The sequence below is a fragment of the Neolamprologus brichardi genome, chromosome 1 (assembly GCF_056152115.1).
Source record: "Neolamprologus brichardi isolate AB-2024 chromosome 1, ASM5615211v1, whole genome shotgun sequence".
NCBI lineage: Eukaryota > Metazoa > Chordata > Actinopteri > Cichliformes > Cichlidae > Neolamprologus > Neolamprologus brichardi.
Window position 1 is genome coordinate 19,889,454 of NC_142104.1, and position 14,433 is coordinate 19,903,886.

The window sequence follows — 14,433 nt, forward strand, 5'->3', positions numbered from 1 at the left end:
CACAGTAGTGTAGTTATATATAAAATAATTGATGCCTGCTATTTTTTAACCAATTAAAATAAGGCCAGAGCTAATGTTTGGAACGGCAAGTACCACCTCTGAGCTTAGTCTGTCATGTTTTACACTGACAAAGCAGGCGGTGCACCATCGTCACAGCAGTTTTCAACAATAAAGGAAGCTAGCAGAGGCAAAGGTTAGTTGCAACAAAGGAACCAAGGGAAAGAAACAGACGGAACAGCATGATTGAGAAGCCGGAGATCAAGACACTAATCAAAGGCACGCCTGGATCTGTAACTTTGCAGCTGGGTGCTCTTTCCTGCTCGCAAACACGCTTTAACCTGCAGTGACCAGAGGGAACAAAGAGTCACACTTTAATTGATTTTACTTTTAAGTTCTGTTGCTTAATGGAAATCAAATCAAAACTCAGCCATGGGCCACTCAGCCTTTCTCTTCCTTTTCCTCCCCCCCACACACCCCTACCCTTCATCCCAATCCTGTGCCGTGCTGCTTTGAAGTGTAAATCAGATTCTACTGATGTATGAAAATAAAGTGCAGACTGTACACTAGAGACCATTTTGCAGCACTGAGGGCATGCAGGGTGTAACCAGAAGTAACTGTGTCTTTTTTACAACATGTTTAGGTCAATAATGCTTTATACTGTACAGCTCCGTGTGTGTGTGTGTGTGTTTGATGTGTTTGTCATTCATATGCCTGCAGTTTGCCCTTTCATCCAGCTTCAACTGTAGAGAAAAACGCAGTGACCACCAGGTGTTCAAGTACTTCTGCTGCTCTTTCTTCATCATCCTTTACCCCGATCTTTGTTTTCAGAGCTTTTTGGGGATTTTATAATAAATAGATCTTACTGCTGAGTGAAAATAAGCAGATTCTATTATAACAGAGCTCTGATCTACGAATGAAAAAAGTATGCTTGATGTTGGGTTCAGTTCTTTTTATCTTACACCCATGTGACTTTTGCTTCCTTTCATTTAAAATTCTTTCCTTGAATTTTCAGCAATTTATTAAAGAAAGACTAAACGCTAATTACTTTCACTTGGCTTGAACTCATCCATGTACTTTATAAAAAGAGCACATTTTAATAGATTCTCACAGTCATTTGGGTAGTTGATGTTCATGTCCTATATTTTTCATTATGGGGTGTGTATAAAATTCAGCACTGGTTCTGTATCCAGATAATAACTTCCAAGTTTCTGAAATTATACATTACTTTAGCAATCAGCTAAAAAAGAAAAACACTGTTTTTAAAATAAACCGCCAAAAAACCTTAACAAAATTTTAGCCTAGATAAAATTTTTGCAGTAAATAATAATAAAATTGGCCACTTTATAGGCACCAGCAGTGACCCAGACAATGAGTCAATCAGTGCTTGTGACTGAGTTCAGTTTTACGTCATTTTTATTCATAAAGCATCAAATACTAATGAAAGTCATCTCAAGACATTTTACATAGTGAGGCAAAGAACCTACATATTTATTTATATATATAAAAAACACAACCCTGTGAACACAGCACAGTGGGAAGAAAAACAAAAAAAATCTCTTTTAAGAGCAAGAAACCTTTGGCAGAACTAGGCTTAGGGAGGGCGGCCATCTGCTACGACCGGTTGGGGTTAGGGGAAAGCAAGAGAGGCAACAAACAGCAAACAAACAAACTACTAGAGAGATTATACACAATGACATGCAATTTTTAACTAATTGTTTATGATGCTATTTATTTATAAGTGTAGTCATTAAATTATGTGTTACTGCTATAAAAATTCAGTTTAGTAAACCAAACACACACACACACACACACACACACACACACACACACACTTCTGTGGTTCACAAAACATAATTTATAAAGCTACTGTGGTAACAAACTGATCTGTGAGATTTTTGCAGAGAGATTTTTGATGCACAGTTGACACCAGCAGGTTTGCACACATTACCCACAAAAGAGTCAGGGCAGAAATTACAAGTAATATGTATCCCAGGATGCCCCCATTCATCAAAACCTTTCAGGTGAGACACTTGCTTTTAAACTAAAGAAGTTTAAAATAGTGGAGTAAATAATTCAACAAAATGAATTCAATAAAATAAATCAGGATAGAACTATGGCTTAGACCTGTAGTGCAACTTTAATTGAACTTAATGATCATCTGCATGTAATTTAATGTGGGGAAAAGGTCCAATTTGATATTCATGTTCACTGGGTCCCCCCTACCTCCTGGGCCCCTGTGGTACTGACCTAGCTGCTTCATTGCCTTTAATGAAAACCCACATTTTCACCTGAATGGTATAAAGACTCTTAATGATGTGACTGAATAAATTTAAGTCATTATTGCCTGTCTTTTGTTCAGCTTTAGCTTTAGCTTGCATCGCATTCAGTCAGCCACATAATTTTACAGTTTGAAAGACTTCATATTGACAAGCAACCGGGACATCACAGGTGAGAAATATTTATAAACTATTAATAAACAAATTACAAGAATTAAAGGGGGAAACACAAAATACATAAAGGAAAAACTGAAAAATGAGATGAATATCACATTACAATTGCAAACATGGGAAAAATTAAATTAACAACAGTGTCTTTTTTTTGACTGGGGGATAGGACAGGGAGAAAGAATGAAAGAAAGAGGGAGAGAAAGAAAAATAGAGGGGAGAAAAGATGGTGAGAAAGGGGGGAAGAAAAAAAAAGAAAAACAAAACACCTGGATCACCTGTATGGAGATAAAAAAAAAACCAGAAGAGAAAACAAACAACAAAGAGCAACATAATAAAGACAACACCATCGCAATAAACTTGCTAAGAGTAGATACTTTTTTAATTTCACCTGTTGAGAAAGAAAAAAGAAAACAAGCAGAAGAAAACGAGAGCAATAGAATAAACAACATCACGATAATCTATGGGAATATAACAGTAATTACTAAATATTAAACATTATTGTGCAGCACGTAAGATCGACAGCGCACAGTGTGCTTTGAGGTATGGAGCCAAAAAGGGTGTCGTTTGTGTGTGTGAGCACCCGTGTGTACACCTGTGAGCATGAGTATGGAGGAGATCAAAACTCCAGACATCCAGAGGACCCCAGAACACAAGAGACCAAGGAAGACCAACAGAGGGGCAGCCGTGCCACTATCCCAGAAAGAGCTGACGAGAGCCCCAGATGAGGGGTCACTCAGCAGCTGCGGAGTAGAAGCCAGGGGGAGTTTCAGTGACGTGCCCGTGAGCTCCGCCGGCAGCCAGCTGTGCCAGAGTGACCGAGCCCCAGGCCGAGAGGCTGAGGGCACCCCACCCCCAAAGTGGCCCGACCGAGCCCCAGGCTCCAGGCCCCGGGGTAGTCACACATCTGTCTGCTTCCCAGGTGTTTGGTGGCAAATTTAAACTTTACATCACTTCCACTTTCCCACACTGTCAAACTCATTGTGACGTCACTGGTCTAGTCCACTCATCTTTCAGCTCAATCATCTGTCATTTTTCCTTGCAGACGTCTTTGTGCAACCCACCTCCTCCCAATCTGCACCTTCCCCCTGTTACACAGGCTCCATCCAAGCCTCCATCTTCATCTCCACCACCATCGTCTAGACTCCTGTGTGGTCCTGCCCTAATTCCTATCACTGCTGGCATTACGTCCTGCAGTGATGGGCCATCGGACTTCCATTGCCAAATACTTTAAGTGAATTCTGTTCAGTTCCTTCAAATGTTCTCTCCTTATTTAACTGGTGTCAGGTAAAGATAGCTTTGGGAAGAATATTCAACATGACAATCAATTTTTCTTTTGAGATGATATGTTTAGGTTTGAGCCCAGACACACCACATGTGTTCGAAAACAAATATTTGTAGAGGATTTTATTGAAATGATGGATGATGGAAGCTGACGTTTATTTTAAGACAGGATAAGGACACATTGGTGGCAATCCTGGATTGAGTATGTGCAGATTTTAAATAAGCTAATAATAACTTATAATAATAATATTAATAATAATAACTTGTACTTCTACCCCTAGTTGCTAAGCTACTCAAAGTTATGATAGTATTACTGTAGGTTATTTACTTTCTTAATTAGGTTTAGGGGCTTTGATTTTACATCAAATTGGTTGTACAAAAAAAACCAAAAATTTAATTTGAAGCCAGTTTGTGGTGTTGTGATATACCATGTGCATCGCTGGTCCCAAATAAGAACTTAAAGCAGACAGGTCTGTGTGAAATATATAGCCATACCTTTATCCAGCCTTAGATAACACTGCCTGGATGAGTGGTTTTGGGCATGTCCCAGTGGCAGGATCCCCCGGGGCAGACCAGGATATGCTAGGAAGATTATGTCTCTCGGCTGGTTTGGAAACACCTTGGTGTCCCCCTGGCATCTCTTCTTAGACTGCCGCCCCTGCAGATCAGTGGCAATGGGTGGATGGATGGGTCATGGTTTCAGCTCAGTACACTAGATGATCACCAAAAAATATGACTGAAGATCATCACATACATCACAGGGCCAACTTCAAATTCATTAACATTTCTAGTTAAACAGGCATTGAATTGTAATTGTGACCTCAGAGGTTATTTTGTTCATCCAGGAATAACATATGCATGGGCATGTTGGGTCATAACGCCTAAAAGCCTTTTTCTGACTCAAAGTGTTGAAGTCATTCCTAAGTCAGTCTCCCACAGCAAAGGGATGTCACCTTTAATATCAGTCAAACTGTGGAAAAGTGAATTTGCGGCATGATTTTCTACTTGTTAGACCTTTACTTTAGTATCTTTAGACAAACTCAGGTTCGGTATTAAATGTTAAAGCTTGTTAGGAAATGTGAATCATTCGTGGCTTAAAGGCTTATAAACAAAAGGATTTAAGACAGATTAGTTTTTTTCTACAAAGCTCATATAATAAGGATTACACATAAACCCCCAAGGTTTATTACAATATAGAAAGGACACAGACAATTTTTCCAGAGAATAAAATGTTCAGGAAGCGTTACTTTATTCATTCATCGTGCTAATGGAAAATGTTTTTGTGAATTACACTGTTAAAAACAAATCTACAAAGATGTAATAAAATTACAAGGTGATTGGATTTAAGAAAACATCTTAATTGATTGCAAAATATTTCAAGCTCCAATGTTGCTACAAAACACTGAAGAGATTCCCTTACCTTCACTCTTGAAAAAGAAACACATACCACGGAGGCTTTGGGATTCTCATTCTGGGCAGCATAAATATATGCATGATGTCAAGTACTGCAAGTTTAGCCAAAATCTTTTCATTCTTGCATGAGAGAAAAGAAAAGAAAAGAATCTAAAGCTGAAATGGAAAAAGTGGGGCAAAGAAAGGAGACTTTATGACGGGTATTAGACTCCCCTATTGTAACGGTCAATGATGATGAGTTTATTTCAGCTCTACAGTTGCCGAATAAAAGGCGGCCAGAGGTTGAAAAGCCTCTCTGAATGAAGGTTAGAAATATTCAAATGCATAAAGCTGCAAACTGTCATACACATAATAATACAGCAGATTCTCACTAGATGTATTTTCTGACATGTACAAAATTCTTAGCAGTAACAAATAATTATAAGCCAGAGTAGTAGCTTGAGCACAAGAACAAAAAACGAAACGAACAAAAGAAGAACAAAACAGCATGCACGGCACATTTGCATTTTTTCAGCATAATAATATGATCTGTATTTGTTGGTTTAAAAAAAGAGAGCATCTGACAGGAATGCAACAAGACATCAAAGCAACCCGATAACCATCTATCAGCCGTTAAACTTGGGTTAAATTAAACCACTCTGGATGTTTAACACGTTAGAGAGCTGACAACTCCAGTGCACTTTTTACATGTCTCTTTTTAAACACCTACGACAAGAAAGCACAATCACTGGGTGCCCTGGTAACTAGCTTCAAAATAGTGCATTCTTTTAATTTTATAAACCATACACACCTGCAATTTCTGTCAGTTTCTTTTGAAGTGAAGCTCTGGGACTCTTTGAGGTTGGTATTAGGGCTCTATAAGCCACCGAGCCAAGCAACTGTCACACTCGGTCTCAGCAAATGGGCTTGTCTGCATGTCTGATTAATTGCTGTGTGCGAGAGGTTATCCTCTAATCATCACTGCAAGTTCATACAGACAAAGACACTACCTCTGTAAGTTCTTTAACTGTGGCCACGGTAGCCATTAATTAGCACACACTCAACACATAATTACTAGGCAGTGCCAACGTGGAAATATGAAGCAGATATTTGTGGTATTTTGTACCAACATTCAAACCTTCCCTTGAAATTATGCACTTCGACTCATTATGAATTGTCCACTTGTTTACTACATAGTATTTTGATGTGTTATTCAAAGTCTCAAGTGTACGTTTTTGTACATCCACTCACCGACACCATCATGTGCTTGTCAGAAGGGGAAAGAGGAGCGATCAGATATGGAGCAAATGTGATTTTCCTACCCCCTCGAGAGCGTCTGGTGAGGATAAGACTCCTCACATGTCTGGCACGTTTAAAGGCTTGTCTCCACCTCAGTCTGAATACCATGATATATATATATATATACATGTACACAAATAGATCACTTACAGCTCCAGTTTCCATCATACTTGTGAAGGTGGACATAGTTTAATAAATGTAAATGTTGGCACATTTATGTTGTGTTGCCTCCAGAAGTATGAGCTGTCTGTTTGTGGTGGCCAGCAAAAGAAAATAAATACCTGGAGTTGGGTGTAGAAGCAACACTACAAAAATTTTATAATTGCTCAAACAGCTGTGGAATATCTAAATTTAAATCTGCATGTAGTAACATTTTAATAACATTTTTTCATGGTCTCTTTCTTTCACTTTTTTCCGTATATGCTTAGCATTTATGGACAGAGATTAGCTTCTGTTCTTGAAATGATGATTACACATAAATCATTTACCCAAGAATCAGATGAATATTTGTATTTTTTTAATTTTAATTCAAAATATGCTTTCACTTATCCATGTCTCTTTTTCTGACCCCCACCTTGTTAAAAGACTCTATTTGAAGTGGTGTAACTAGTCTTTGCTGGCAACAGCTGAAGGGCACAAATTCAGAGCAGAGAAGTCTTTTTTTAATTCGCGCTGAAGTGCTGTGAACATTTGTAATTTTAAACAAGCCCCCATTTTAATTTAAGTGGTTGTGGAGCTATATTTCTTGATGTGGACACAGGGATTGTGAGATGGGAATCACATTAAGTTCAAGCTCATTTGTTCATCACAAGTGTGTCTCAGAGGACTCCAGAGAGAGAAACTGCAAACCTATCCAGATCTCTCTAATCATACTCATGACATGACAAAATGAAGTGCTGTAATACATGATGAAACAACTGAAATGCAAGGCAACAAACAAAGCACAGAACTCAGAATAGACTCATACATCTAATCTACAAGAGGTGGACAAAATATCACAAGTGCAGCATAATTTAATTCAACAGCCCTGCTCTGAATAATAGATTTGTCAAGCTTATAGTAATAAATTGTTTTTGTTGAGACGAGATGAGAGAAGCCGGCTCTGGAAAATTTTATTCTGTGTGTTTCTATTATTATGTTACACAGTGTTAAGCAGAGCTGGTGTGGACAAAATATAACGTCCACCTTATAATTTAATATATTTGTAGTTAGCGATTGCTGCGGGGCTCCAGAACACGATTTTATGAGGTTGCAGAGATATTGTGTTCACTCCCTGTACGTCCTGAAGTCTAGTCTTGTTTACCTGACACCGTCAACCTTCCCTCAGCACAATCAAAGCTGCATCCATCTAGTGGGATCACATTTGAAGTATAGCATCCTTTCACTATGAATAATTTGAATAGTCTCATCTCTCTGTCAGCTCTCTGAGTGTTATTAACATGCTGTGCTCTGCAGGCTGCCTGTGCAGAAACTCTGCTTTTCAAATAAAACCATCGAAATGAGAAGCCACAGGTCTTGAGGAGGTACATGGCCTTAATGGACCAAAAAGCAAAATATATGTCTTTAATTTTAGCAAGCATTTGCTAATTAAATAGGCTCCGAAAATTGCTGAAAAGGAAAAAACAAGTACAGAAGGTCACCATTTAAGGATGCACGTTTACTTTACCAGAGGATGCAAAAACAGTTCTTCAGGTTAAATCTGTGTTTCTTTCTCTCTCTTTTTTAATGCAGCAAAATGAAGTGATGTATCCGAAAGTGATGGCAGGGGGCTTGAGGAGAATAGATGTTTGGTTTGACAGACTATTGAAGAGAAAAGCTAGGTGAACTCACCAGGGCTTTTTAGAGGAAATAGAGTTTACTAGCTCAGTTTGGTGCCTTGAAAGAGAAGCCAGAGAGCTTTCTCTGTGCAGGCAGGAAAGAATCAAGTAAGGTTATTGCAATTTTAGTCTACAGAAGTCAAAAAGAAAAGTAAGCAGAAGCACAACTTTCTCTTCACAAGCACTTATCTTCTATTGTGGTCAAACACACCAAGGGGAAAGGGAAAAAAAGGACTCATTCAAATACTGACATGATTTCCAGGTAGTTTTGATCAGCCTTGAAACACAGAATTGCTGCAGCTATACTGCTTTGGAAATAATCTTTTTCTCTAAGGAAAATTTCAAAAATGGTTTTGACTGAAAGACACATTGTTCTTTGTGCTCCTCTGCAAAACAAGTAACTCAGTGAGATTTCTGAAAGAAAAGACACTAATCTCCCTTCTAGTTTTATGCTGAAGGTCTGCTTGTATCATAAAACATTTCGGTAAATTAAATCATCTTGCATTGATGCTTGCTTACCCTGCCACTATGTTGTAAAGCTCCTTCCTCACAACTAACTGTACTGACTCATTTTATTTATTTTCTGTGTTAACGTTATTTTTTTAAAAGTAAGTTTGTGTCATTCTCAGAATCTGCATGTCACAAAATTGAATTTACTGATGTTTAGTTCAGTCAGTTACAGCTGCTTATTAAACGAAAAAAAGAAAAAAATGATTGAAGCTGAAATTCTGTACTTCAGACAAATCTTGATTTGTGTATCATTTTGGTAAATAAAAAAACAAGCTTTTCAATAGGACGTTTAGACATTTAATTCTGAGAAGCATCTAACAGGCTGTTTAATCTCAGTGAAAGGTAATGTCTCAAATTCTTATTCAAATGCAACTTCTGTGAATATTTCTGTTCCTAAGTGACCTCAAGTTTAAACTATGAGGAAAAAAACCTAAAACATTACATCAAACACTACCTTAACAAATCTTGAATGAGTTCAACAAAAAGCCATGCCTGCTTCAGGGCTGCTGCAATTAATTTCAATTTCAATTTTATTTATATAGCGCCAAATCACAACAAATGTCGCCTCAAGGCGCTTCATAGATACAGAGAAAAGCCCAACAATCATATGACCCCCTATGAGCAAGCACTTTGGCGACAGTGGGAAGGAAAAACTCCCTTTTAACAGGAAGAAACCTCCGGCAGAACCAGGCTCAGGGAGGGGCGGCCATCTGCTGCGACCGGTTGGGGTGAGAGAAGGAAGACAGGATGAAAGACATGCTGTGGAAGAGAGACAGAGATTAATAACAGATATGATTCAATACAGAGAGGTCTATTAACACATAGTGAGTGAGAAAGGTGACTGGAAAGGAAAAACTCAATGCATCATGGGAATCCCCCGGCAGCCTACATCTATTGCAGCATAACTAAGGGAGGATTCAGGGTCACCTGGTCCAGCCCTAACTATATGCTTTAGCAAAAAGGAAAGTTTTAAGCCTAATCTTAAAAGTAGAGATAGTGTCTGTCTCCCGAATCCAAACTGGAAGCTGGTTCCACAGAAGAGGGGCCTGAAAACTGAAGGCTCTCCCTCCCATTCTACTTTTTAATACTCTAGGAACAACAAGTAGGCCTGCAGAGTGGGAGCGAAGTGCTCTAATAGGGTAATATGGTACTACAAGGTCATTAAGATAAGATGGGGCCTGATTATTTAAGACCTTGTATGTGAGGAGCAGGATTTTGAATTCAATTCTGGATTTAACAGGAAGCCAATGAAGGGAAGCCAAAACAGGAGAAATATGCTCTCTCTTTCTAGTCCCTGTCAGTACTCTTGCTGCAGCATTTTGGATTAACTGAAGGCTTTTCAGTGAGTTTTTTGGACATCCTGATAATAATGAATTGCAGTAGTCCAGCCTGGAAGTAATAAATGCATGAACTAGTTTTTCAGCATCACTCTGAGACAGGATATTTCTAATTTTAGAGATGTTGCGCAAATGGAAGAACGCAGTCTTACATATTTGTTTAATATGTGCGTTGAAGGACATATCCTGGTCAAAAATGACTCCAAGGTTCCTCACAGTGTTACTGGAGGCCAAGGTAATGCCATCCAGAGTAAGAATCTGGTTAGATACCATATTTCTAAGCTTTTCAGCGCCGAGTACAATGACCTCAGTTTTATCTGAGTTAAGAAGCAGAAAGTTAGTGGCCATCCAAGTCTTTATGTCTTTAAGACAGTCCTGCAGTTTAACTAATTGGTGTGTGTTATCTGGCTTCATGGACAGATAGAGCTGGGTGTCATCTGCATAGCAGTGAAAATGTATGCTATGTCTTCTAATGATGCTGCCTAGGGGAAGCATGTATAATGTAAACAGAATTGGTCCTAGCACTGAACCCTGTGGAACTCCATAATTAACCTCAGTGTGTGAAGAGGACTCTCCATTTACATGCACAAATTGGAGTCTATTAGATAGATATGATACAAACCACTGCAGTGCAATACCTGTAATACCTACAGCATGTTCTAATCGCTCTAACAGGATATTATGGTCAACAGTATCGAACGCTGCACTAAGGTCAAGAAGGACAAGCACAGAGATGAGTCCACTGTCAGAGGCCATAAGAAGATCATTTGTAACCTTCACTAAAGCTGTTTCTGTGCTGTGATGAACTCTGAAACCTGACTGAAACTCTTCAAATAAACCATTCCTCTGCAGATGATCTGTTAGCTGTTTGACAACTACTCTTTCAAGGATTTTTGATATGAAAGGAAGGTTGGAGATTGGCCTATAATTAGCTAAGACTGCTGGGTCTAGAGATGGCTTTTTGAGTAAAGGTTTAACTGCAGCCACCTTGAAGGCCTGTGGTACATAGCCGATTATTAGAGATAGGTTGATCATATATAAGATCGAAGAATTAATCAATGGCAGGACTTCTTTGAGCAGTTTTGTAGGAATGGGGTCTAAAAGACACGTTGATGGTTTGGAGGAAGTAATTATTGAAGTTAACTCAGAAAGATCGATTGGAGAAAAAGAGTCTAACTTAACATCAATGGAACTAAGAGTAGCTGTAGATAATATTACATCTGTGGGATGATTATTGGTAATTTTTTCTCTAATGATAAAAATTTTATTTGTGAAGAAGTTCATGAAGTCATCACTAGTTAACGTTAAAGGGATGGTTGGCTCAAAAGAGCTCTGACTTTTTGTCAGCCTGGCTACAGTGCTGAAGAGAAACCTGGGGTTGTTCTTATTTTCTTCAATCAGTGATGAGTAGTAAGCTGTTCTGGCTTTGCGGAGGGCTTTCTTATAAAGCAACAAACTATTTCTCCAGGCTAAATGATGATCCTCTAAATTTGTGACACGCCATTTCCTCTCCAGATTACGAGTCATCTGCTTTAGGGTACGTGTTTGAGAATTATACCACGGGGTCAGGTACTTCTGATTAGAGACCTTAGTTTTCACCGGAGCTACAGTATCCAGAGTCGTACGTAGTGAGGAGGTGAAATTATTAACAAGATAATCGACCTCTGTTGGGGTAGCGTTCAGATAGCTGCTCTGCTCTGTGTTGGTACAGGGCATTGACGATGATAACAGTGGCTGGATTATATTCTTAAACTTAGTTACAGCGCTTTCAGAAAGACATCTACTTTGATAAAGTCCACTCTCCATTGCTGCGTAATCAATTATTGTAAATGTAAATGTTATCAAGAAATGATCAGACAGGAGAGGGTTTTCAGGAAACACTGTTAAATGTTCAGTTTCTATGCCATATGTTAAAACAAGATCTAGAGTGTGATTAAAGTGGTGGGTGGGTTCTTTTACATTTTGAGAGAAACCAATTGAGTCTAACAACAGATTAAATGCCATGTTGAGGCTGTCATTTTTAGCATCAACATGGATGTTAAAATCACCCACAATAATTATTTTATCTGAGCTCAGAACTAAATTAGATATAAAGTCTGAGAAATCAGACAGAAACTCTGTTTTATGAGCATCAATTACACGGTACGGTGCTGGGCCACCAGCACATGTCACCTACAGAAGCTGCTCAGTCATGGAAACTAAGGCAATGAAGCTCCCAGTGTACAGTTGTTGTGGTGATGTTAGTGTCAGAGCAGGTTTATAGCCCTGTGATTAGTGAATCAGCAGCACTCTGTCAACTTTTGTTCAACAAAATACACCTCAGCATTTGGTGACTCGTGTGACTTACATTCATGTGGTCAGCCACAGGGTGGCTGAGCTGCTGTTTCCTCAACATTCAAACTTTGCAAAAACACCACTTACAGTTGATTGTGGAATACTTAGGAGGTAAAAAATGTCAGAAATTGACTCTGACTTGGATCTTACAGCACCCATTTTTAAATTCAGTGAGCTCTAAAGAATGACCCGTTCAATTCAATTCTGTTCAGTTTAATTCAAGTGAATGCAATTTTATTTATATAGCATCAAATCACAACAACAGTTGCCTCTAGGTGCTTTATATTGTAAGGTAAAGACCCTGCAATAATACAAAGAAAACAGAGAAAAACCCCACCAATCATAGGACCCCATTTGAGCAAGCACTGTAGGGAACGACATACTCCCTTTAAACAGGAAGAAACCTCCAGCAGAACCAGGCTTGGGGAGGGGTGGCTATCTGGTGAGCGGGTGAAGAGAGGACAAAGACACTCTGTGGAAGAGAGCCAGAGATTAATAATAACTAATAATTAAATGCAGAGAGGTGTATAAACACATAGTGACTGAAAAAGATGACTGAAGGAGAAACACTCAGTGCATCATGGGAATCCCCCTGCAGGCTAGACCTGTTGCAGCATAACTAAGAGAGGATTCAGGGTCACTAGATTTGCTTCACCTATATACTTTAACAAAAAAAAAAAGGTTTTAAGCCTAATCTTAAAAGTAGAGACGGTGTCTGTCTTCCAAATCCAAACCGGATGCTGGTTCCACAGAAGAGGGACCTGAAAGCTGAAGGTGCTGCCTCCCATTCTGCCTTTAAAAACTCTAGCAACAACATTTAAGCCTGCAGTGGGAGAGCAAATTGCTCTGATGGTGTCATACGGTACTATAAGGTCATTAGGATAAGATAAGGTCTGATTATTGAAAGCCTTGTATGTAAAGAGCATGATTTTATGAGTCCTACTTTGAAGTCTGGGTGATGTTCTGTATATCATTTTCTAGCCAAAACATATAAAATCATGGAGTTCAGCTGATAGAGAACTAAAGGAAACAATATGCACAATTGAACTGTCAGTTTTAATGTTCAGCTGAAAAATATACTGATAAAAACGTGAATGTCATTATCAAACGTAAATGAATGTTTTCATTAACTAAGCAATAAAGATTTATAGCCGGTGTCATAATTGTAAATGACATCTTATACACAACATTTTAAACTTTTATCATGGACCTCAATTTACAGTCTAACTTAAAAGGTGCAAAGACTGCAAACAGTGTATTGACTTTCTGGAGAATCTAATGGTTTGAGATAAGTAGAAACAATGGGAAAAGCAAGAAAAATCTTTTTCATCAGATCCTTGTAACTAGAGAATAGGAACACCCTTCACATATTGCAAACTAAAACAAATCTACCTTTTGGCAGTCTGGCAGGTCTGTTAGCTGAGATGAATGGGCAGCATGCTCCTGCATTGATCATCTCACAGCCATAAATGGCTGCTGCTGCTGAGAAGACAGGACAGAGGTGGTCTTTTATAGAGGTGTCAGAAGCTCCGAAACAACGGACAGCGATATGAAATATGTAACAGTAAGAACAATAAACACAATTTTACAAAGCAAAGATAACTATGAGCTAACCTATGTTCTGAAAGACAAGTTAAAGAGCAACTGATTTGCAGCACGGCTGAGCAACTGAATCTAATTGCAACAACGCTTCACTAAGTGACTCTGACAGGGAATAGATATTGCCTAACCAAACCAATAAGATAGGAAAGAACAAGAATAATGAAATTCAACTACAAAACATACTGTTCAGAAAGTTCATTACTATTATCTTTTTAAATAACAAAATAGGTAGCATTTGTGCATGATCTCCTAAGCTCTTTCTTAAGCAGGGCCCAGATGTAGAAAATTAACACTATTCAGCTGTCTAATCTTTTGTTCCAAAGGCAGGCAATCTGCTGATCGAACAGGAAATCAGTAAAAGAAAAGCATCATTCACAGTTAGTTCTCTATGTTTTTTGAAAAACTACACAATTT